This window comes from Peromyscus eremicus, chromosome 9, assembly GCF_949786415.1.
Source record: "Peromyscus eremicus chromosome 9, PerEre_H2_v1, whole genome shotgun sequence".
NCBI lineage: Eukaryota > Metazoa > Chordata > Mammalia > Rodentia > Cricetidae > Peromyscus > Peromyscus eremicus.
The window spans coordinates 80,753,190-80,777,769 of NC_081425.1; the positions used below are offsets into that span (position 1 = coordinate 80,753,190).

Sequence of the window (24,580 nt, forward strand, 5' to 3'; positions counted from 1 at the left end):
CAGGAAGGGTTCAGTTACTGACAGCTACAGTCATCACTGTTGAACAGAAAGCTTCCACCTGCTCTGGGGAAGGTCTAGGTAGAGTGTGCAACTCTTGACTGTGCATCAGTTTCCATCCCAAATCTCCCCTTTTCCACAGAGCTCTAGCCACAGCCATCCTCTGTCATTTTCTCCAAATCCCACGTTTTGACCATCTCAACTGAAAAGCAAGCTCCATGAAAGCGGAAACCTTTCACCAAAGCCTAGATGTGTCCTCTAACCAGGAAGTGCTCTGCAAACAAACCATCCTAAACAAATAAATAGACAGAGGGAAGAGAGGAGGGAATACAGGAAAGAAGTAAATGTTAACGTCCTCTTCCAATTTTACAAAGCTACTTCTGATCAATACAGTTGTCAAGCACTTTCCTTCTCAGGTCTCAGTACTAGCACAAGGCAGCTCTCACTCCAATTTCTACTTATACACAACTTTTGTACCACCTGAAAGGAGTTTCATCTCTCACACCAAAAGGAGTCATTTGCTAATTTAATCATCTCCATTATGCCCTTTGAAAGATATCTGACATCTAATTTTGAGTTACAAACCACTACTCCCAATCTCATTCAAAGTAAAACAGAATTATCTCCTTGTTAATTGATTATATGGGAAAGGCAAAGAAAACATTTGACAGTCTGACCTATGTTAGTCCCAAGATCTACATATTACATGTACAATTAATTGAAGAGTGGCATCACTTCAATGTTTACCCACACTTAAAGTATGCTTATGCTGATGACATTGGTTTGAGTCCCACAGATATTACACTCCAGCAGAATGTGTCATCCCAGGATTATTACTACCCACATGACCTCAACAAGTTAAGTTCCCTCTCGTCTTCAAATGAAGGAAATCACAGTGTGCTATGAATGGGATGGTAAAGGCAGATTGGCACTTTACATAGAGTAAATTCTCAGTAGCCAGAGATACAGCTTTTAGGGTTATAGAGAGCAACTTAGATCACCAGAATTCCCAGCAAGGCTTGTACCTGACTAGTAATCATCTGATAGATACCTGCTGTGTGAATGGTCACGGTGATCACTGGCTACCTGGTTGGTGCTGGCCATGTGGCAGTTCCTTCGCCCCTCTTCACTGATGCTTCCTTGGGGTCTGCTGCTTTTCCTCCACAAACACAAGGTGTTTTGTTGACTTGAGCCTACGAAACCCAGGCTTGCAGGCATATCGTAAGTGCTTAAGCAGGGAGTCGTCCAAGAGCGACTTCAGAGCTCTGAATACCAGCACATGCCACTCTAATTTTTCTCTTGACAGTTCTGAGAAAAGCTAACCAGGGATGATGGTCAGCTCTGAGCCGAGAATCAGGAATGCAGACTGTGTCGCTGGGTAAGTTCACTTCCTGTGTATAACCAGCTGGTGGGCTTTGCTGGCCTTCAGAACGTCACTGTGGCTGCTCCGCACCAGGTATCAGTCTGTCTTCTGCTTTGCACCTTTCTGCTTCCTAACAAAGTGGACAGTGGAACACCAACTGGTTGACATCCTGCTGATAAGAATCTGTTCTCCTTATTGGTTCTGGTGCTGAGTTTTTGAAGGTGAGGAAAGTCGTGTAAACTGTGCCATGCCAGCCTGAGACCCCTCCCTAAGTTCCAGTTTTCTAGGGTTTGCTTGCTCAGATCTCCATTACCACTGCACTTCCCTGTGCTGGGTGCCACCTTCCAGAGCTGTATGTTGACCATCCCCTGCAATTCTACATGCAAAAAATGAAAGCCTTCTGTAGGACAGCATCCCAGAACATTGAGGAAACCGAAGGGCAGATGGAGACATCCAAAGGAAACACTACTTAACTTACATGGTCCACTCCAGAGGCACACAATGAACAAATATACAGGGGAAGGAAATGGACACTCATGCCTCTATCTGAGACTTAAAAGCATACCCCCACACACACACACATACACGTGTGACTGCAGCTCTACGGTTTGTTAATTTTTCATCCATGCATGAAATTCACCAAGTACGCTGCACCCCTACCGTGACCCAGAACAGTACTGAGGCTTATTTCTGTAGCTGTGTTAAGTGCACACACCAGATATTATGTGTACTTTTGCACCAATCCATAGCTTGTCAACTTTTGTAAAGATCCCAGGGCAGAAGCTGAGCAACCCTGGTACTCAGTGGTTCTCAGTACTCAGCTGTGCTCGGCAGGGTAATTTTCCCTAAGTATATATGTACTTAAGTAGTACCTACCAATTATATCTCTTTGGTAGAGTGCAGCTATGGTGTTCCCACTATTCCAGATGTGCTTTTACCAATCACCTAACAAGGAAGACTCTTTATTCTCCTTTAGGGTACAGAAGCAGTGGATGGCAGGGGCTCTGTATCAGGTATAGGGCAGTGGTGATTCTTATCTTCATTAACATGTATGAACTGCACATATTTACAGTATGCATGTCCAGCATGTACAGGTCAAACCAGTGTCATTAGCATTTCCTCCTCTTGGTCATTTCTTTATGTTGGGAGCCTTTGAACTTCTCTCTTGTAGATCCATAGGTTACTGTGAGCTGGTTACTCCGCTACACAGTGGAACACCAGAACTTATCCCTCCTCTCTGACCTCTCTGGTATCTAAACTCCTTTGATTTATCTCACCCTCCCAGCCTCTAGTAAGCATTATTGAACATTGAAATCAACATTTTAGCTTCTGCATATGAGTACAAACATGCAATATTGATCTTTTAATGCATGACTTACTTCACTTAACACAATATCTGCCAGGTCTATCATGTTGCTGCAAATAACCAGATTTCATTCTTTTGGGGGCCGATTCATATTTCATTTTGTAAAGACATCACTGTATTTTTCATAGTGCTGGAGATTGAATGCAGGCCCTCATGCACACCAAGCAAGCCCTCTATCAACTAAGCTCCATGCCCTAGACACACTGTTTTATTTGGGCTCTGAGAGTTAAGCCAGAGAAGACCTATTCTCCAGAAAATACCATGCTTCTAGGATACCTGTTTCCACAGCATGGATGGGGTACCTATGACACGGTGCCAAGTTCAAATTCTCCAAAGCCCTGAGATTACCCAAAGGGCAAACAATCATGTGTACAACTTGTATTAGAGGACCAAATACCAAGTTGTATGCCCATTCAAATTTTGTCTCACAAATTATACTCAAAGAGAACCTGAGAGGATACTGGCCCTGGGGTCTTAACCTGCAAAGGACAGACCTTCCTGCCCTGTCTGCATAGACTGGGGATCCTGGGTAGCCATTCTTAGCATCTATACTCCTATCCAGGGGGGCAACAGACTTAAAGTCAGAAATTCCGGAAAGCCATAGGTAAGGAGGGCGAAGGGTAAATTGATCAATTTGAGTTGTGCTAGCATGATTCTGTGCTCTGCTTCAAAACACACTGTATGATTTTTAACCACTAAATCAAACTTGCTCTTTCCCCATCCCACCACCCATTCCACTCCACCTGCCACATTCATAGTCCTCTGACTCTCCCCTCATTCCCGCTGTTTTCCTTCTACCATTCTCAGGAAGCCCTGGAGGTTCAGGAATAAACCATGGCATGGGGCACATAGAAGTATCCTGTACTTGGTTGATAGCCTCCATGTTGTCTTTGAGGAAAATATGATGAACTTCCTGATGACTTGATTTCCCACCATTACCCTGAAGATCTACACAGATCGTATAATTCCTTCCACTTGAAAACTGCTTTCAAAACGCCATCTTCTTTCGTGTTCTATTCTTGTCTTCAGGGCGACTGCCGACATACGCCCAGTTCTGGATTTTATTTTAAGTAATTTGTAGTTGACTATCGTTTATTTGTGCAATTGGTATAATTAAATCTAATTATATAATTGGTGAAAGACTAAGTAATCACATAATTAGAATGTGCAATAATAACTGTTGCAATCCCATTGTTATGACGTGTAATGATACAATTATGATGTGGAACAATGAGGTGGCATTCATAGAGTACCCGGCAAAGGAAGGACCCTCCTGGCCTTCCTGCGTGGAACTCAGCAGAGGCTGGAGCTCCGGAGAGCAGCTGCCAGCATCTGTCACTATCTGCTAATCTAAGCCTGGAGAGTGATGATCTGGAACATCAACTCTGGAGGAGAGGGAAAGTACTTGTGGCCAGACACTCCAAAACCCAAACTGCCCTGGAGTTCAGAGTGGACTGTGGGTTCCCCAATCTGTCATTTCTCCATGGCTGTTCTCAATTAAAAAAAAAAAAAAAAAAAAACTCCGTTGGGGCACATGAACGGGTGTTGCAAAGGACCGCATGGTCACATGCACTATTACAAGTTGTCTCAGGATGACGGCTGGGGAGGAAGCGCCAGGCTCTGTCCTTCTCAGGCATGCTAACACTTGCCATCTTCCTAATACGGGCATGGAGATAGACCATGAGGAAGGAGCTATCTCAGCTTTTACTCTCTTAATTGGCTGTGACCCCGAACCTCACTGCAGGCAATCCTCCCATTCCTGGTCCCCAGGCTGGATGAGTTGAGCAGCAGCAACTGTGGCATTTCCAACTGCTCATTCTTCCACACTCTGCGCTATCCTGCTCATGTCTCCCACCTGATTTGTCTCAGAGAAGCCTGCACGTCCTAGATCCCCCAGCAGGCAGCCCTCAGCTCTGAGCCCTACTTCACAGTCCCCCTTGTACATTTCTGCTGCCCATCAACCTGCCCTTCCAGCACCCCATCCGCATGCTACACCAGTACCTGGGAATCTGCAGATCTCTAAGAAAAACTGCACAGGCCAAGGGACTGGTTTTACTTCCAATTTGTTCCTCAGTGCTAATGGTCAAACTGCCATTTTTCTCAAATTGGTTTGCTTTCTAAGGCAACTATTTTAGTTTTTCTTCTTTCTTTGCACTTCATCAGTTTTCTGTGACTATAATGAAATACCTGAGGCTAGGTACTTTATAATGATCAACTATTGACTTGCAGTTCAAGAGGCTCCAGGCATCACACTGGCATCACCTCCACTCTGGTAAGATCCTTAAGGAGGATGGCATCACAACAGTAGGAGAACATACTGCATGGAGAGGTAGGACAGGAAGCCAGAGCACTGGGAAGGGTCTATCTTGTGACCTCTCACTTGGCCACATTTCTGAAAGGTCTCATCACTTCTCAGCATCATCTAAAGACCAGAATCCTAACACAGGAACCTGCAAGGAACAAATCACATCTAAACCACAACACTTCTCTCTTTTTCCTGGTCCCTTCCTGTACCACCAGCTCAGCTGATGTTCAGTTCATAATGCCAATAAATTCAAGCAAAAAACGGAACCAAGCCTCACTCTTTCCCACTAGCGACCCGCCTACTCTGTACTCATACATATGCAAGCGCCTCCTTCCAGCCTCTTCAGGTAAGAGACCAAGCCTCCCTAAATGAACCTTCAGCCCGCTCTGTCGGAGTTGCCACAGCAATTATCCCTTGCTCCAGAGCTCTGGTGCCAACATGCAAAGTGACTTCCTTCCAGAAGCCTGATATAGGCTCTTTGCCTCAGCCTGCCTGGCACTGCTCACCTTGTCGCCCACGAACTCTTCACGTGTCAGGGACGCTGACCATATCCGTGTGTCAAAGTCCACAGAAAATTCTGAGCTCCTTCCCAGCCTTTGGCAGGTAGCCACTCCCTCCTCCCTGAAGCAGTCTCTTGCCTGGCTTCCTGCCACCACCCCCATCTTCTCAGTTATGTTCTTCCTCAGTTTCCCATCCAGATTTCTCTTGCTCCGTTCTGCTTTTAAATGTCCATAAACCTCTCATTTCATCCTCAGACATGATCCTATTAACAGTTCAATGTAAAATGTTCCCCACAGGCTTGTGTCTCCAGCTGGCTGTTTTCGGGGCTTGTGGAACCATTGGGATGGGAGGCATGGTAAGCTAAGATGGGTCACTCTAAGAAGATACTGCAAGTTACCTTATGCCACTTCCTTCTTTCAGGTGGTTAACGCCTCTTTGTCTCCTGGTGTGATCGGCTGCCTCACACTCCAGCACCCACTGTTCCAGCCACAGCAGCCAATATGCTTTCCTGTGCTAACACTAGGAGCTCAAATAATCCCTTGGGTTGCTTGTGTCAGAGACTGTCTCCATAAGGAGAAAAGTGGGCCACACACACAAACAAGACAGGGAAGGAGGAGGGAAGACTTGCTGGTTCCAGCAGGAGACCCAGAGGGAAGGGGGAGGGGAGGAGAGTGGGGTGTGTAAAAATGTATCATGGTAGAGATGTATGAAACTGTCAAATATATCCAGCCATCCATCAACCTCAGGGCCCAATCAGGTGGGCAGAGAAAAGGAAGAGGATTGGATAAGAGATTAAGATTGGAGCACAGAACCAGACACCCAATCAGGCAGTTTTCAAACACGACAATCCCTTGAGCCACCATTACTAAGTTTCACGGTTGTGAAAACTGGGCAGCTTCCTTCTAGGAGGTTCTGTGATTATGTCACCCAGCCTAGTTAAAAAAATAAAAATAAAAATAAAAATACAAACAAAAAAAAAAACCCTAATGCTTGTCCCTTTGTTACCAACATCACGTGAGATGGCTTCAGACCACCACGTGTTTTATAGTGCCCAAAGAATCACATGTAAGTAATATATAACTATTTGCTCAGCTTCAAAAAATGTAAATTACTCAATTTCACTAATCTAAGTTAGCACTAACCAAAACATTTTATTTGATGTATCACCAAGAAAAAAAAAAATTAGCAGGCCAGGCTGCAGTCAGACACCCATCATGAGAGATTTAGTTACTACTCACTTACTAGAGACCCTGTGTCCTGATACTTCCCAGACCAGCCTTAAATGCTTGGGTTCACAAGCTCCTCCTGCCTCAGCTCTCCCTATAGCCAGCACTACAGGTGAATGTTACCATGCCTAATTCTGTTGATTGATTTTATTTTAATTAATTAATTGTTTGTAAGACTATTTTTTGGATACCTTTGAATCCCTTCCTTCAGTGAGTAAGTTCTGGTCTCTAAAAGCTGTAAGAACGAAAACATGGAAATACTTCCTGATAATCCAGAATAAAATGGGAAAGGAAAGGAAATAAGGAATGTATGTGTGCACGCGTGTGTGCATGCATGCGTACAGACACTGGGGCAGTTAATGCAAGTGTGTTTTACAGATGCTTCCACGGATATGATGAGCAGGTCAGGTTCATTTACAAACTAACTTCTATTATAAATTCGACAAGAGTGTTGTTGTGATGGAGCCTTGTTGTGCTATCTTTTGAACTGGGGGGGGGGCGGATGGAGGGAAGCTCATTTATGCTGAGAAATGCCAGTTTCCAATCTCTGTTTTAAACTTAGTTCTTCTGCTCTTTTAGGTGACACCCACCTATACAGACTCACTCCATATCCACCTGGTAGGCATGTCACAGCACCAAAGTGCATTGTAAACACTTACCAATTTTACCTATCTACCCTACATATAATAGTCATCTTCATAAAACTTGAAATATATTCCTGAACCCAAAAGGGGACTGCCTTCTAGAAGTAAAAAATTGTGAAGCCAGGATTGGAATTCTGTGGCCATGATTGGCAGAGGCTGTGGGATTTGGGGTGAGGAACTCAGAGATTAACAGCCTTTCCTTTGGGTCACCAAAGCTGCACTATGAGGCTAGGCTGACTTGCTCCAAGCTCTGCCTTGATCAAGGCCAGACCCCGAGAGTCCACACAGGCTGGCAGAGCTAACTGCACCCCTGGTGGTCCAGGTTTCTTCCATAGTGTCTCTGAGAACTGGCCAGCAAGATCTGGGATGGAAAAACTGGCTTCCTTAGAACTAGGCTGGAGAAAATGTTTTCTCTTGTACTTGCTTCCAAGACATCAGGGCATTGAAGAGGAAACTTGTAGCTGAGGAGAGGTGCCTGGAATCCATGTCATTTTGAACATTTCAGGGGGCCACAGGAAGAGGGGTCTATCTCAAGGTATGTTCTCATCACACAAAAAAGGAGGAGGATAGCCGTCAATCTGCATTGACAATTTGACTGGATTTGGAATCACCCAGAAGTCACACCTCTCCAAATTTCTGCGAGGCATTTCCAAAGATGTCTAACTCAGAGGGAAGAGCCATTCTGGGTGTGGGCACACCATCCATTGGATAGAGGTCCCAGAACTGAATCAAAGGAAAGAAAACAAAAAGCATGCAGAACTCCAGGCTGCTTCCCTGCTCCTGCTTCCTGACTGCAGACTCAATGTGACCAGCTGCCTTGGCTCCTGCCATCGTGCCTTCTCTGTGAGGATGGACCACATCTTCTGAAGCCCTTAAGTTGCTCTTTCTTGTATTTGTCATAGTAACAGCAACAAAAATACTAAAACAATGAATGAGGTTAATCACGTCTCTCCCTTCCCTTCTCGGTGGGACAGAATGCCTTCAAGCTTAAAATCATCCAAGCTCTTAGAGCTAACCTTTCTTACCCACTAGCCAAACCTCTCAGTGTCTGCCAAATAGTCTCCCTCTGGGCATAAATGACTCCCATACTCATAAGGCCACCTGCTTTCCCTTTCCATAGAAACTAGAGAACTGGAGACTTGAGGGGTGTCACTGACAGGCCACTAGCTAGTAGGAAAGTACCCACAAAGGCCCAGTAAAGCTCAATGAAATCATCAACCCCTCCCCCACATACACTGATCCCAATAGAGAGCTGGAGGAAGGCTTTTAAATTAGGATGAGTCACTGGGTTCAAAGGAAGCGATAAGTAAACTCACACTCTAGCAAGCGACCTGAAAAGAAAGTCCTTGGGGATGGTGCTTAAACCAGAAGGCTTAAACCACCATAACTATTCACAGTGTGAACAGTGTTTACTCCTCGTTTTACATGATTGACAGCCCGTCTTTGCTTTCTACCCTTCTTTCCATCGTCCTGGCCCTCCAACTCTCCATTCACCACTTACTTCTCTATTCCTCGAGAGCCTAAAGGAAAGTTCTCAAAGTAGTTTCCAAAATACCCAATAAAAAATATAAATAAATGAATCTTTCCCAAATGTGTGATTCGGAGACATCGTTGAGCCTAATTAAGCCATAGATGAGCTCCAGGGGCCCCATGGACTCTATGAAAGGCATGCAAAACTGTGGGGTGCAGTGCTTCCCTTCTGCCCATATACCCAGAATTTAAGATTTCCCATTAAATTCTCAGAGTCCAACATCTCTCCCTGCAGCGTTGAGAGAGAGAGAGAGAGAGAGAGAGAGAGAGAGAGAGAGAGAGAGAGAGAGAGAGAGATTAAACATCAAAGGACTAATGCATGCCACCTTAACTCTGCATCCAAGACTATTCATAGTATAGTATGGGAGAACCTGAGCTTTGCAGCCAGAAAAACCCAGAGTTCAAATTCCAGCTCTGACACTCCCAAGCCATGTGAATCAAGACAAGTATCTTTGAGTCTCTGCACTAGTGCTGTAATTTGATGATGACCATGACCTCCCCAGACCACAGGATTATGGAGAAACTAACTACAGTGCTGTAATCTGATGATGACTATGACCCCCCCTAGACCACAGGATTATGGGGCAACTACAGAAAACACAAGCAAACAAATCACAGGTGTTGAGGAGTGAGATCCTCCCAATGGGAGACAAGAAGAGGAAGGTCTAGGCTCAGAAGCAGATAATGTTCCTATGTTTCTGGGAAATGCACCAGAGGCTTTGTGAAAGATTCTGGTCCCTATGCTACAATGACAACCACTAAAGCCACTGAGAAGTGCATAAAAATAAGAAACAGAAGGCTCATCTTTGAACACCATAGCGAACTAAATCCTGTTTATAGATTTTTATAGTGAAATGGCAAGTTGAACCAAATCAGCATCTAGTCCTCTACTTCTCCCTTAGCCCACCTCTCCTCGCAACACGTGACAAATGAGCTCTGCCCCTTTCAGTCAAGTAAACTGTGAAATTGTACCGTGAAGCTCTGCAGTGACTGAGGAGAGTCTCCATAACTAGGTGCCAGGGACCTGCCACAAGACCCAATTGATCCTGTGTCCGCAACCAGCTTGGTTCCACATGGGCCCAGTTGGCTGCTTAACGTCAATAGGAAAGTTCTAGACCCTCTAGTGGCTGGGCCTGCCAGCACCACTGCAATGATTCCAGGAGCATCCTGGCTCTTGCTTCATTGACAAGGATTCAGATTCAGAGAGATTGAGCCAGGAGAAAACTGGGGCCAGAGTGCCTCACCCTTGACATTTCCACTGCCAGGGGTAAAGTTGTTCATCTCCCAGGGAAAAATGAGCATCCATTTTAGGAGCTGAGATTAGACAGGGCACTAAGGATGCATGTCAACCTTTCTACAACTGACTTTTGAATTAGATTGTAATGCATGTTACTGCAATGCTTAACTGCATTGAAACAATGCTGGGATTTCTCTTTGTCTTACAGAATTATCATTTGGAAGCTGAATATACTGGGTATAGTGTTGGTTTTTTTGTTTACATTTGTTTGTTTGCTTTTTTTTTAAATCTCATCATGTAAACCAGAATGTGCTACCTTTTCAGACGACACCAAATACTGTCCCTTGTTCCTACTGATGCTACCCAGATTATTCTTGATCATCTAGATTTTCAACCATTAAGTCCCTATCATAAGCCTCACTCCTTAGCTACAGGAGCTGCCTGTATCACAAAAGTAAGGTGAAAAGTGCAGGCAGGTGCAGATGTGTCTAAACTCAACCAAAAGTGAGACTCTCAGGACAGTGGGAGCTTCTGGGGATACTTTCTTCATTAGTCACATAGATACTAGAACTGGAAACTCAGGAGCCAGGGGTCTCAGAACTAAGACACAAGGAGCCACTGCCAAGGCAAATGCCACTTGTAAGTTCATATGGACGCTGTCTTAGTTAGGAGACACAATGACTGCAGCAACTCTTATAAAGAACGACATTTAGTTGGAGTGTTTTATAGTTTCAGAGGTTCAATCCATTATCATCATAATGCGACATGGTGGCATGCAGGCAGACATGGTGCTGGAGAAGGAGCCCAGAGTCCTACATCCTGATCCACAGGCAACAGGAAGTGAACTGTCTACCACACTGAGCATAGCTTGAGCAAAGAAGACCTCAAAGCCCACCCCCTACAGTGAACATTTCCTCCAACAAGGCCACAACTACTACTCCAAAAAAGCCACACCTCCTTATAGTGCCACTCCCTTTGGGAGCCATTTTCTTTCAAACCACCACCAACGCTTTGCCCTCCCTCTCTCTCTCTCTCTCTCTGGCCACAAGCTCCCTGCCCTTCCTCACTTTAGGTATCCTTCTACAAACCAAGAATGGTTTCCTAAGTGGCACAGTGCAAAAAGAGTGCACTGGCATAGATCAGAGGTCACAGACAAAGGGGACGGAGGGCCACAAGTTCTGGTAGTATGGGTTCACTTTCTGGAGATCCATTAAGTGGCTGTGGGAAGTTTTGAGAATTAGTATGTCTTCCCACCATCCCAGAATATCCATTAGAGAGAATCCTATAGCAGATGGCCAGCACCAGCCCAATAGCCCCAGAAGCCTTTCAACATTTCACCCACCATGTGTTTGCTATGTGCCTGTCACCTCCCGTTGGTCAGTCAAAATTAACCACCCCACTCCTTCCGTAGTTGCTGTATGTGTGCGTGGTACAGTTTCATGGACTCAGACACACCTCGAGTCCTGAAGTTGTAATTAGCTTCGGATGCATCTGCTACCAAAGTCAGGTGTCAATTATTCCAGTTTCTGCTCTGACCAGCAGGAAGTAGCCCAGATCCACTGCCCCTGGTTGGAAGGGGAGCCATGTTTCTTCTGGGCAGTCACATGACTGACTTTCAAAGTACCATTTGGAAGATGCAGATAAGTCCATGGGTTTAAACAATGCCTCTTCTATGCATTTCAACTTCCATGTCCCTGGATCCACATAGGGAGCACTAGCAAGCTCATATAGTTATTAAGGTCTTTAAGGGACAAGACATTAAGTGTGGAAAAACTATTACAAAGAGATGGATTCCGGAGTAGCAGGACACCAGGCTGCCCCCTGACAATGAGGAAACCAGGATATCTTTCAATGACTTGAGATCAGCTCCCTCCAGCTGCACTCTGAGGTATGGATAGTCCTTCGGGCTCATTTCCCATACAAGGTCAGCATAGAGTGTCTGTTCCTAAAGCTAGTGATCCCATGATCCAGATTCTGAAGATGTCGCCCATTGTTTCTGTGGTTCTGGTTTTAGCTTCTCTCCCATTTCTCACCTAGAACATTCTGATGATGACAGTGCCCACCCACATGCTCGGGGTGAGGCTTTATGAGTTAATAAGGAAACAAGATGTGGACCAGAACATAGTGCAGCAGTCAAAACATTTTCATGGCAACTGTAACACTATCACGGTTCTTCAAACTCCAGGTGAGACTTGACCTCCTTGAAGGCAGGAACATGTGTCTATTCCCTTCTGTGGCCCCAGCACCCAGGACACTCTGATATATATTCTCAGGCCCAGTAAATGCATGAGGGGTGGATAGATGAATGAGCCAAAGTAAATCCAAAGTAAACAGATGCTGAACTATTTACAGGGAGCATTGCAAGGCTGTGGAAGCCTTAAGAAGCTCTCCTCCATGGCGTTCCGACACACAGGTTGTAAACTTGTGGCCGGCTGCATGAGGAAGAACTGAGCAACGTGAAGATAGACAAGGGAAAATGGATGCTTCCTCAAGAAAAGAGGGGGCCTTTCCCAGGAAGAAAAGGTAGGAGATGGGGTGTGGCCCACCTGTCTCTACCAGCTCAAGGAGACTTCCCCATGGTAGAGAAAAAAAGCAGGAAGCTCCCAGCAGGCCCTGTGCAGAAAACTATAGAAAAACCTAATTCTAATGTCCCCAGTAATCCTCCAGGGTAAGCTAGTGGGCCCTCCTCTCCTATGTGGGATCCTTCACCTCCCCAACAAAAGCTCGATCATCGCAGCAAAACCACCACCACCCTACCTCTCTGAATCCAGCCTGCAGGTAACATCCCTGTTACTACTATGGCAGCTCACAGACCAGGCTGAGCCATGGTCAAAGCACCACACGGATTTGCCCTTCCTGAGGTCTCAGGAAATGGCAGGGACCAAGAGCAAGCGGTCACCAGAGACCACTGAGATGAAGGCTGCATGCAAAGGAGCACAGCAACTTGGAAGCTGGCCCTGCTGAAGTCCCTTCTGACAGTGCTGTGGTCCCCTCTTACAGGACCAGGGCCCTGACATAACAACCCTAGGACGGCACCGACTCTGATCCCAGATTCGGAATCTCTAGGTATTAACCCGTCAGTGCTCTAGGGCCTCTGCTGCCAAGTGATATGCAACATGTGACATGTAACTGTCACTGCAAGAGACTCCTCCCCTCCCAGGATCTGGAAGAGGACGAGGGAGCCTGTTTAGCTGGAAAAGACAAATTCTAACCATCACTTATGATTTTAGATGTGGTATTTTAATCTCTTTTGAAATGCCAAATAATACTAAAGGAGGGCATGCTATTTTTATGGTGGTTCAGCAAGGGTCACAGACTAATGACAGGTTGAGAACACTGCCTGGAGGTTCTTGCCCTTGCTATGTGTACGCATTCCTGTTCTATTTATAGCTGACATTAGTTGCTGCGTTCCTACACAGTTATACATGGGAACACCACCACCCAGAACTGAGAGATTCATGCAGCACTTGAGGCCACCTGCCTCTTGGAGATCTTGAACATTCTGAACTGCGCTTGCTGTTTCTCAGCAATAGCTGAGAGGAGCTGATCAAATGCACAGGCCAGAAACCAAATTCCCGGACTCTTCTCGTCTGTACCCACACGATCTCCTACTTGACCCATCCTGGCTTCAGATCCCAGTCCCCTGTTCCCTCTAGCAGGAGACATCAGGGGCAGGGCTCCCTATAGCCACAAACATTTGTCAGCATGATTGGGTGAGGCTTAGCAGAAAAGCAATTTCTTACTCGGAAAATCATTTATCATGGACAGTCTGTCGAAAACAATCTCATTGCAAACCCTTCCCTGGGAGAGAAGAACTGACGACTGGCACTAAGTAATCTACAGCACGGCCGAGGGGAGTCATTCATCCTTCACCTGCCCAGCCCAAGACGAGACACGTTCAGCGTAGAAGAGGAATTGGTCATAGCTTCTCCCAAGGGACTCCGGGTGAAAGTGAGGGGCTCCAGGGACCATCCCATACTTCAGGATGCCCAATGAGAGAATAACTGAGTGCTCCGATTTATTCATAGTCTGAGTCCAGAAGTGGAATGGCCCAAGTCCCAAATGGGCTGGGGGAGGTGCATCTTCCTCAATTCAAAATAGGCTCCTCTGGCACTTTCTGTTTAGCTTAAAAGCTAGACTTCTCCTTCTTAGGGTGTAATTATGGAAAGGCTTATTGCTTTTTCATAATTCAACTTCCCCTTTCCTGGGGCATTATTCCCTTTGCCAGACCATAGAATAGCATTTATAGCATATTAGATAATTACTATGTGTGTGCTGTTTCCACTGACGTCAACACTCTAGAAAAACAGTCAATCTAAGGTCCATGGAGACAAGAAGCAGCAGAGAGATTTCCCAACTAAATTCTTGCCTTTGCAGGGAAAGAATTGGTTACAAATAGAAAAAAAGTAATAGATCTCACTCATTCTTGAATGTCTGCCTGAACCCAGGTTCTGGTTTGTGGGTTCAGCAAGTTCTAGAAGATGTTTGTAGACTCTGTGGTTCTGTGGTTTTAAAATATTGACATCGGGCAGAGACTTAGAAGGAACTGTCAGATGCAAATTATGATGTAAAAGATGTACTATCTTAGAACTAAATAAAACCAGAGTCTTCTTCACAGATGTGTAGCTCCTACCCCACCTCCAAGTCACATCACACATGGTTATACAATATTACTACATACGTCTTGGGTCAATAATAAATCACCCAGTTTGGTGCATGAGGTGTTTTCAGATGAAACCCTCTAAATGATTTTATTTTGTTGTCATTTTCAAAGATGTGAAATTCTGACTTTAAACAAAATGATATGATTACAGCCTAAGCCACATGAAGAGATTAAAGATAAAAGTTTGAGTTCAACTCTTACTCATGCCTCTGGCTGCCACTTTAAAAGCCCACACCACTCTAACTTCTCCGTGCCTCAGTTTCTTCATCTGTAGACTACAAATAACACTTGTATTTATCTTCCAGGCTGTCGTGAGGCTCAAAGGAGGGGATATTTACAATGGGCTCTTAGGACAGAGCATGCCACAAAAATTTCATTAAGAATTATTCCAGAACGTTCTCTGCCAATGATGACTGAGGGGCATACTACTTTTGCCAACTGGTCAAGAGTCTCTAGAGTTGATGTGAAAAGTTACTGAGAAATCATTGAAGAAGGAACAAGATAAAAAGATCAAAATTGCAAGGACAGTAATCAGAAGGGCACTCAAAAAAGCTATGCAGAACAGCAAGGCATTAGGAACCACACAGTCAAAGATGAGCAGAGTCTCTGAACCACTAGGAGGCTGGTCAGGGCCTCCAAATGACTCTGTGTGACAGATTTCTTCTCCCACCCCTTCCCCACACCAAGCTTAGTCTATGCTGGGGAGGGGGTGGCGTTGAGACAGGGTTTCACTGTGTAGCATTGGCTATCCTGGAACTAGCTCTGTAGAGCAAACTGGCCTCGAACTCACAAGAGATCCACTTGCCTCTGCTTCCTGAGTGCTGGGATTAAAGGCATACTCACCACCACCCCCTGGCTTTTAGTTTATTTTTAACTTTGTGTATGTGTGTATAAGTATTACGGATATGTGCACATGAGCACAGATTTCCTGGAAGCCAGAAGAGGATATCAGATGCCCTAGAACTGGAGTTAGAAGGTTTTAAGCCACCCAACAAGAGCAATAGAAAATGAACTCAGGTCTTCTGTAAAAAGCATATGTACTCTTGACCACTGAGCCATCTCTCCATCCCCAAGAACTCTTTAATAAATATGGGAAGAACACTAACTTGTAGACATGCAAAGCCATTAACTTGTCCAAGTGTCCTCTCATTTAATAATACCCTAAGCTACCTGGGTAGCAGGTCAAAGTACCCTTATTGCTTTCCTGACTCTCTCCCATTTAACGACCACCTCCAGTGGTCAGAAATCCCACCTAAAACCCCTTGTCCATGACACACTCTACTGTTATATATGTGACTACAACACCCACCTCTCACAGATCTTCCTGACCTTTGGGACAACCCTGAGAAAAGTGTGGCGCCCAACACTCTACGTAAGGACTCAAATGCTTGAACTAAGAGAAACACAGCTCACGGTGGAAATGATATCCCTGGGATTTAGTGGGTGCTATTTGGTGAGTGTGGCTGTAAGTCATAACTAGGGATGAATGTGTAAACCCCATAGGTAATATAAATACCACTGACTCCTCCAAAGAAAGAGGCTTGTGGCCAAGAGCTTTGTCTTTTACAATGAATAAGAAGGCTGCGTTCTGGAAGGAGCTTGAGCAGCAATAATGACTGTGGACAAGATGGAAAGTTAACAGAGGGGGCAACCCATCAAGGAGGGGCAATGTGAATGGCTAGATCGGTTTAGCTTTGGGGTTCCTCAGCCAGCACTGTCTCTCTCACCATCCTAAACTGAGCCACAGAACAGACATATTAAAAGTGTATTACTTAATTAACCATGATTTGGCATGGGAACCCATTGCAAAGAATATGCTCTATGATAAGGGCCAAGCCACAACCCACAGGTAGTTAGGAAGAGAGGTTTGAAGGCAGACACAAGCCTGTCCTTTCTTTCTTACTAGTGTCCAGTTTCTTCAGAGTGGCAAAGCACGGAGGAGCCTGTAGTGGGTAGCTGTTCCAGCTTTGACCTGGAAGTACTACCCCCAGTGATGCTTCCAGTAAAGGTCACACCTAACTATGACCTGCCCCCGAGGCAGGGCCGAGATGGGAGCCCAGCACTCTTGGTTCCTAGCGATCCTGGATGGTGGATGGTAAACCGAGTAGAGTTCTCCAGAGAACCCAGCTGGACTGTACCTCACCTCTCCCGGATCCTGTATCCATTCTTGCAGGAGAAGGTTTCTGATCCAGGAACACCCACCCCTGAAGCTACAGTGAATTTTCCACCTTCAGAGAATGTGTTTGATTTGCTACTAATCGGGATGAGGTAGACCTCAGTTTACAATCTGATGGCTTTTTAAATTTCTAGAGCTTTTTCATTACCAAAGTCCAGCTACCTCTAGAGAAGGTACACTGAGCAACTCAGCTCAACACATCTGGGTGGACAAGTCACCAAGGCAAGGCTCTCCTTTGGGACCTACAGATGGAGGAGATGTGGTTGTCTTCTCCATTACTTTGCTGACACTATCCAAGTCCTATAGTGCCCATTAAATGGCATGTTCTTGTTCTTTTATCTGTGTGTCTGAGAAAAATGTACTTGGTAAAGACATCTTAGGAACAGGAGTCGAAGTGAGTCTTTCCTGGTTAATCTGAGATCTGCTCCCACTGAACAAACTGATTGTGAACGTGAAAAGTCACAGCCTCGGGGTAAAAGTGGAATCATGCTTTTGCCCTTGACTCTGATTTCAATCTCTCAGCAAGACTAATGAGACAGCTTTCCAATTATTTTTCCTACCTTTTCACATCTCCCTATACTCTATTTTTCACATCCCATCTAGAATGACTATCTTATAACAAACAGCTTTATTGAGTTATAATTCATGTACCTAAAGTATATGATTCAATTGCTCTTAGTATACACCATTGTATAAATATTGGTGAAATTATTAAGGCCACTCCATGTAGTTAAAAGGAGATTTATTTAATGGCGTAACTTACAAATTAAGGGATAGGTAGGTCGCGGGGTCTGGGGAAGGTGTATCACAGTCCAGTGGTGTTCTCTGGAGCTCTGCTTGGCCCACCTCCACCGTCCAGCGTCCTGGAACAGAGAGAGCCTCGCCCATCCAGATCTTGGGTCTCCAGGCGCCTCCCTTGGCCCCACCTTGTAGGCGTGACAGTTGCCGAAGTCTCAATGGGGGTTGGAACTTCCAGATCAAAGCTGGAATGGCTATCCACTACATATAAACATCCCTAAAAGTACTGTAGAATACTTTCCTCACTTCAAAAAAGAAATTTGTACCCACTACCAACCCCTTCTGTGCCTGCTAACCCTATCTCTGGAGCCTTAAGCCAGCTCTAATATATTCTTTCCATACAGTCCCCCAGGTCTTGATAGTATCAATGGAGTCACATACTAATGGTCTTTCCCAACTCTCTTTCACATTAGTATAATGGTTTCAAGGTTCATTCATACTATGGAGTATGTAGAAACTTCATTACTTTTTAATAGCTGAATTGTACTTGGATATATCACATTCTCTTAATCCAATCAGCCATTGATGGGTATTGACGGCACTTCTCATCATTTAACTGCTGTAAGTTATTACAAATCCTCAGGGCAAGTTCTGTGCCGACATATGCTTTGAGTGCTCAGGTAAAGACTTGGACGGAAAGATTATTTCTGAGGAATGTTCTAGGGCTTTTATGCCGTCCTAATAGCAACACACAGGAATTGCAATTTGCCCACGTTCTTACCGGTGTTCATGCTGATCTTTTTTTTCTTGTAGGCTTCCTAGGAAATGTGAAATGGTATCTTGTGTTTTGATTTGCATTTCACTGATGACTAAAAGTGAATGTGTCTGGTTGATTTTCCTTCATATTCTTGTTGGTCATGTGTATCTTCTTTGGAAAAATATCTATTCATTAGCTCTGTCCATTTTAAATCAGGTTATCTTTCATTACTGAGAAAGAAAAGCTCTTCGTACAGCCCAGATGTAAGTTTATCACTGGATACATGTTCTGCAAACATTTTTTTCCAGTTCTGCAGGTTGTATTGCTTTTTCTTCATAAGATCCTTTGACACACAAAAGCTTTCATTCTTACTGATGATTTGTTGTTGCTTCTCCTTAGGGTTTTATGTTCAAGGATTCACTGTCAAATCCAACGCCACAAAGGTTCAACCATGGATAACAGTTTTGTTCTTCTAGGGAAACTCTAGTCTACTTTGAGTTAATTTTGTTATGGTATAAGGTAAGGGTCTGAGTTTATTCTTTTACATGTGGATATACAAGTTATCCCAGCCCTACTCATTAACAGGCTGTTCATTACCCCATTGAAGGATCTTGTTACCCTTGTCAAAAACTTATCTAACTGCAGAAATATGGATTCATGTCTGAATTCTCAAGTCTGTTCTATTGATCCTTATGTCTAGGACGAATTTTAAAAGGCAGAATCACTTTATTCATCTGTCTGAGGTCAGAATTCAAACCACAGCACAAGGTACCCTCTAGTCTCTGGGTCCTTGACCTTGGCCACAGCTCAGCAGGTTGTGGGGATTATTTAGGGACTCTTCAAATTTGAATGAGAAAAATCACATATTCATTTTCATGATTCTCTAATTCAAATCTGTGGCTTTCTTTCATCATAAATGGAGGCAACTAATGGAAACTATGAATGGTTTTGGTAACAGCAGAAACACAGATATCATTTATAGATAAGACTATAAATGTGGCATAACTCTTCAAACACATTTATCCTACTGATGAATCATGCTGATATGTTATAGCTGTCGATAGCTATTGATAAAAATACCTTCATCAATAATTAGGCATGCCACATTATAGAACTGGTTCTTAGATTCCAATAACTGCATTTAAGTAATTGTTTTCCTTGTAATCCAATGTTTTATGATATGTATTTGTAAGTTAAGAATGTTCTGACAATGAAGCCATAGATTTCATTAGGCCTCCAAAGGAGTCCCAAACACACACACAAAATGAAGAAATCTGGCTTCCCTCATTATCAGTTGTCATTATAAATACAGAGAAGAAATAATTATCTGTATTTATCATCAATCAAAATCATCATCACATTTATTTATTTGTCAATTTGTGCATTTGTCTCCCCCCTGATACTAAAATATAAGGGCTGAGAGCTTCAAATAGTGCCTGGCACACAACAGCCATACAATAAACATTGAGTTACTGGGTCATCAATAATTTCCAAACAAGAGCTAAATCATCAGCTTAATGAAAATCAAGATTAATGATACCAAACTACTGATGTGTAATTCATAGTGAAAATAATTTCATGTTTGTGCCACTATTGTCATCCAGTTTAATAAACACCAGGGTGCCCTGTGGCCAGTATTAAGTACCTAGTGTTCCCCATGCTCAGGAGTAAGCACATAGTGTGCCATGTGCCTGTAGTAAGCACCTTGCTTGCAGTAATAAATTATTATCCATATTGACAGTTGAGGAAACCAAGGGTCAGAGAAGTTGATATCAATTCAAGATCACTCAGCTAATGAATTAGAAAGTGATGACCTGTGGCCAGTCTACCTGCATTTCACTACAATAAGACATGTCTTGGAGGAAAAAATGGAACAAGAATGTCAGAGAAAGGGAAGAAAAATGTGCTTATTGCTCAACCAAAAAAGCTAAGATCCCGTTAAGTTTAAAAAAAAAAATGCCCTGGAATGCAGAGGTCAGGGATGTTTCCAACAAAATGTTCTTTCCACTGTCCAGTTTATGGACCATGGCAGAAAAACACCTAAGCAGAAACACAACAGAACCAGGTATAGACAGGTCACTCCATGCGAGAAGACTCATTTCAGAAAAGTTTGTCTCTGCAAGCACAATGAATACAAAGAGGTCATTAGCCAAACCCTGTTCACTCCCCTCCTGGGGTCAGCTGGCATCTCTAAATATTAGAGACATAGCTTCATCCAGGCAAGACATTAAACATTTCATTATGCTGAATTCCAATTGCCCCCGGTTGGAGATCAGGTTACAAAGAGACAGTCCGGCCCAATGACAGGCTAGATCTGCTTTTGATTCCCTTGCTGAAGGTCTCAGAGTTATCTGAGACCTTTGCCCTTATCCAGGCTCATGGTACAGAAGTTAAGCCGGAACAGAGAGGCAGGTATTATTCTTTAAGGCTATTGAGGGTTACTGGAGAAAGACCCATCAGGTTTGCAAAGAAACAAGGCACAGGGAACGTTCTCATCACCTCAGAGCAGCAAGAGGGTTGAAAGCAAAGCCTTCTTTCAAGGGTACTTCCTGCCTCCAGAACACGCAGTCAGACTGGCTCCTTCCCCATCTCCTGCTTCAGGCTCACCTTGCAGGTAATGCAGTCCACAGGTACATAGGGTCTACAGGGCTGGACCCAGCCATGTGTGTTTCCAACAGTGATGGTTCACACATGAACAAAACCTTGTGGGCACTAAAGTTCAGGAAGCTGGGGTTCCCTCTCCTCTGCTACATGTGGAAGCGGTAGAAGGAACCAAGAGCAGACTTCCCACGAAAAGTCTGTATATTGACCTTATTGCATGTGTTGCAAAGATGGTACCTCTGCTCAAAGGCAGCTCCAATCTTTGCCTGTAGCTTCAGGAAGGCAATCTCTAAGCCCTTGGAACGTTGTAACTGACAAAAGTGTCTACCTGGGGTGTTGGGCCAACCATATGGCCACAGTCTGTTTATGGATGAGGGCTGAACACACTGGAATGTTTAACAGTGTGATTTGGACCAGCAGGTGGAGACTGAGACTAGCTAGTAATGGGCATAAACACACAGATTTACATGATCAAGCCCAGCAAAATCAAACTCTGAGGCTGAGCGGGGCTCCTTGATTGCATGTGTGGAGGGCATGTGGTCACATGTGAATAATGGAAGCAACATGCTCCACGTGCGCAACTTTCCTAGACTCTGCCCTGTGCATAATATAATATAATCCTTGGCTAATATAATCTCGGTTCTTTCCCTGTAAAACTGTCACCATGAACACAATTACTTTTATGAATTCCGGGGTTCCTCCCAGTGAATTATTAATTTTGAAAGTAGTTTGGGGCATGCCCCACTAATTTGGAGTTGAGGTGAAAGCTGAGAATAGTCTTGGGCTACTAACTCTACCTCTGCTTCTACATTAGGTAATTCTACCCAGTGGCTTTGGACCCAACGCTAGCATACCCCAAAGGCTCCCTTAATACCTGTCAGCCCAGAAGGCACACGCACTTATATAGACTCCAAGCTAGTGTTTCTCAAGCTACTTGTTAGCCAATCCCATGGACAGAAATGTTTTACATCACAAATCAGAACACAGGGTCTATGAATCTATTTCCCCAACTGAAGCAAAGGTACATAAAGTCATCCCACACTCCTGGCTGGATCTGGATCTTACCTGGCCCAGGCTCATTTTGTGAACCAGCTGCATCTTTTGAGATCTGTGGCTCTCACGAGCCATGCATTCAGGAGCCTAGTAGTGAATCCCATAATTGATCATTGTACCACCGTCTAACACATTTCACTTTGTGTCTAAGTTTTGGCATCTTAATTTTCCCTACTAAGACCAGTTGAAAGCTCCAAAGCAAACCTTTAAAAGACAATCTTAGTGGCATCTAATGTCCTGAGCTACCTTCATGCTTAGTCCTGTGCTAAGAGCTTTCCATGCATCATGTGATTTTTCCCCCACGAACTATCACACAGTTGCTGTTATTTCTATCCCTCATCACCACAGTCACCCCATTTTGCAAAGGAAAAAAGCTTACATCTTCTTTGTAAGGTTAACTAGTTTGTTCAAGGATGCACAGTCATAAAGCAGGAGAACGAAATTAAAGCAGTAAAGAGCTCAATCTCGCAGTTAATGCACTAGGCATCTTTCGTATCCATCTCACTTCTGCACTGGGCCTCCCAGCATAGCTCTTAGCCCTTCAGTGGTGAGGCACTGAGAGCCAATGGGAATGCACAACCCTGACCTCACCAGTCCTAAGAGGAAGAACTGGAAAACCAGGAGCCAGGCTCCCTGACCTGCCAGTATACAGCTTTCTCAGGCCTGCCTGTCACGGTTCCATGCCCTCATCCCAGAGGAGTCTTCTTCTTCCAGAACACTGGTCACCCCTGCCTGCTTCCTACTGCCTCTCCTTCCCCACACCAATTAAACTGTCACAGTTGGCTGGCTTGGAGACAGGTGAGGATAGGAAGGAATCTGGAAGAGGCGGGGAATTCAGGGAAGAGTGGCCCTCTCACAGCCCCAGCTGCTCTTCTGTTTTCTGTCAAATTGGTCTGAAGCCTGGTGGATGAACCAACAGGGGTCCCCAGTGACTTCCCAAGCCTGGCTCTGCCTCCTTTAGGGTGGTCAGTGGATACAGCCAGATGGAGACATGGCAGCTGTTTGTATCTATTTAAACCCAATGGTGCCTGGGTCCTGGCATAGCACGTGGGTCTCAGGTGACTTGACCAGCTGCTAATTGCTTGCACCCCCAAATCACAGCCAAAGGAGGATCTTTTCCTTTAATAGCAGGTAGAAGCTCACAAACAGGAAAGAAGCAGAAAGCAAGAACTCTCAGATCTGCCCCAAAATAGATACTCTTCATCTTGGCTCTTCTTTTCTGTGGGATCTAAAGTCATAAGGAAAGCTAGGAAACCCGGGGCCCTCCTTACTTCATTTTATGAACACTGCCTCTTCATGGCCAAGATCCCAATGCGTTAGGGTACAAGAGCAAAGAGAATAACACTTGGACCGCAGGAGGGACAGGGGTTCCCAACTGACTGCTAGTTAACCTTTAAGTTTAAAGACTCTGTGTGTCTCCAGGACCCTTATGGCGGAAGAAACTGCCGTGAACTAGCAAAAGAACCAGCCGATAGAGTAGAAGGCCTCAGTATGGGATCCATGGACCAGTGTTAGGGTCCTTGGCAAATAAAGATTTCTGTAGTGTCTATCCAGTTCTCAAAGAAGGGTGCACTTGACCCACAAGCCATCGCGCTCATTCCACACGGTTAGCTATCCACATTGCCTTCTATGTTTTCACTCACTGCAGTGCGGACTGCTGCTCGCTCATGCCTCCTCCAAGCTGGTGTAGTACCTGCGGGCACACAGATGCACAGCCTCCTTCCCTACTTCCCCAGCCTCGTCCATGTCCTGTAACAGATTGTGTTTGAAGTCCCCAACAGGCTGCATGGCTGTCTGGTACATGTCTCAATTATTGATGTAGCTCTTTACAGAACGTGCTTGATTATTCTCACCCATGCGATTATGGAGAGGGCAAAGTCCTGAATGCACTCCTGGCTCACGTCCCCCTGCTGCTAGAGGAAAAGCACAGGTGGAGGTTCCTGATTGCATCCACAGTGTTTTCACCTTTCTCTGCATCCTATCTCTGCAGTTTCTCGGGGTATCACTATCAAGTGTATCTCAGAAGAGGCTACGGGGTTTCTCGGCATTTTCCGGCATGGGGTGACGGTAGAGGTTATAGACAGCCATCAGCTATTGTTCCATCGTGGTATGGGCTCAGAACACAGGACAGAGTGTTCTCATGAAGGGTGAGTTGGATCCTAACACTAAATGTCCTATGTCCTGCCTACAGTTTCTTCCTGTGTGTGATGACAAGTGAAAGGAAGCTTGGGAGCTTTCCATGCAGAAACTAACCTGATGAAACAGCTCTGTGGAAATCAGAGGTGGCATAAGATGACCATCTTTTTCCTAGTTCTGAAATATCTGAGTCCTGGGCTCCATGCTCAAACAAAGCCCGTTGCTACGCTAACCCAAAGTGCCAAGTTTCCATGCAAAACCCAAAAGTTCAGTGACTCAGTGCAGCC

General features: G+C 44.7%; 1 protein-coding gene and 1 long non-coding RNA gene across 5 annotated transcripts in view; one reads left to right on the forward strand and one right to left on the reverse strand.

Annotated features, from left to right (window-relative positions):
- The window catches only part of Kcnma1 (potassium calcium-activated channel subfamily M alpha 1), a 715,240-nt gene that overhangs the window by 317,240 nt on the left and 373,420 nt on the right, over window positions 1-24,580 (reverse strand). The gene's annotated exons all lie outside the window — the stretch shown is intronic.
- The window catches only part of LOC131919563 (uncharacterized), a 32,478-nt gene that overhangs the window by 6,691 nt on the left and 1,207 nt on the right, over window positions 1-24,580 (forward strand). The window contains exons 3-4 of the long non-coding RNA XR_009381287.1: window positions 1,304-1,375; window positions 24,148-24,304. This is a non-coding gene — a long non-coding RNA (uncharacterized LOC131919563). The remainder of the gene's footprint in view (window positions 1-1,303; window positions 1,376-24,147; window positions 24,305-24,580) is intronic.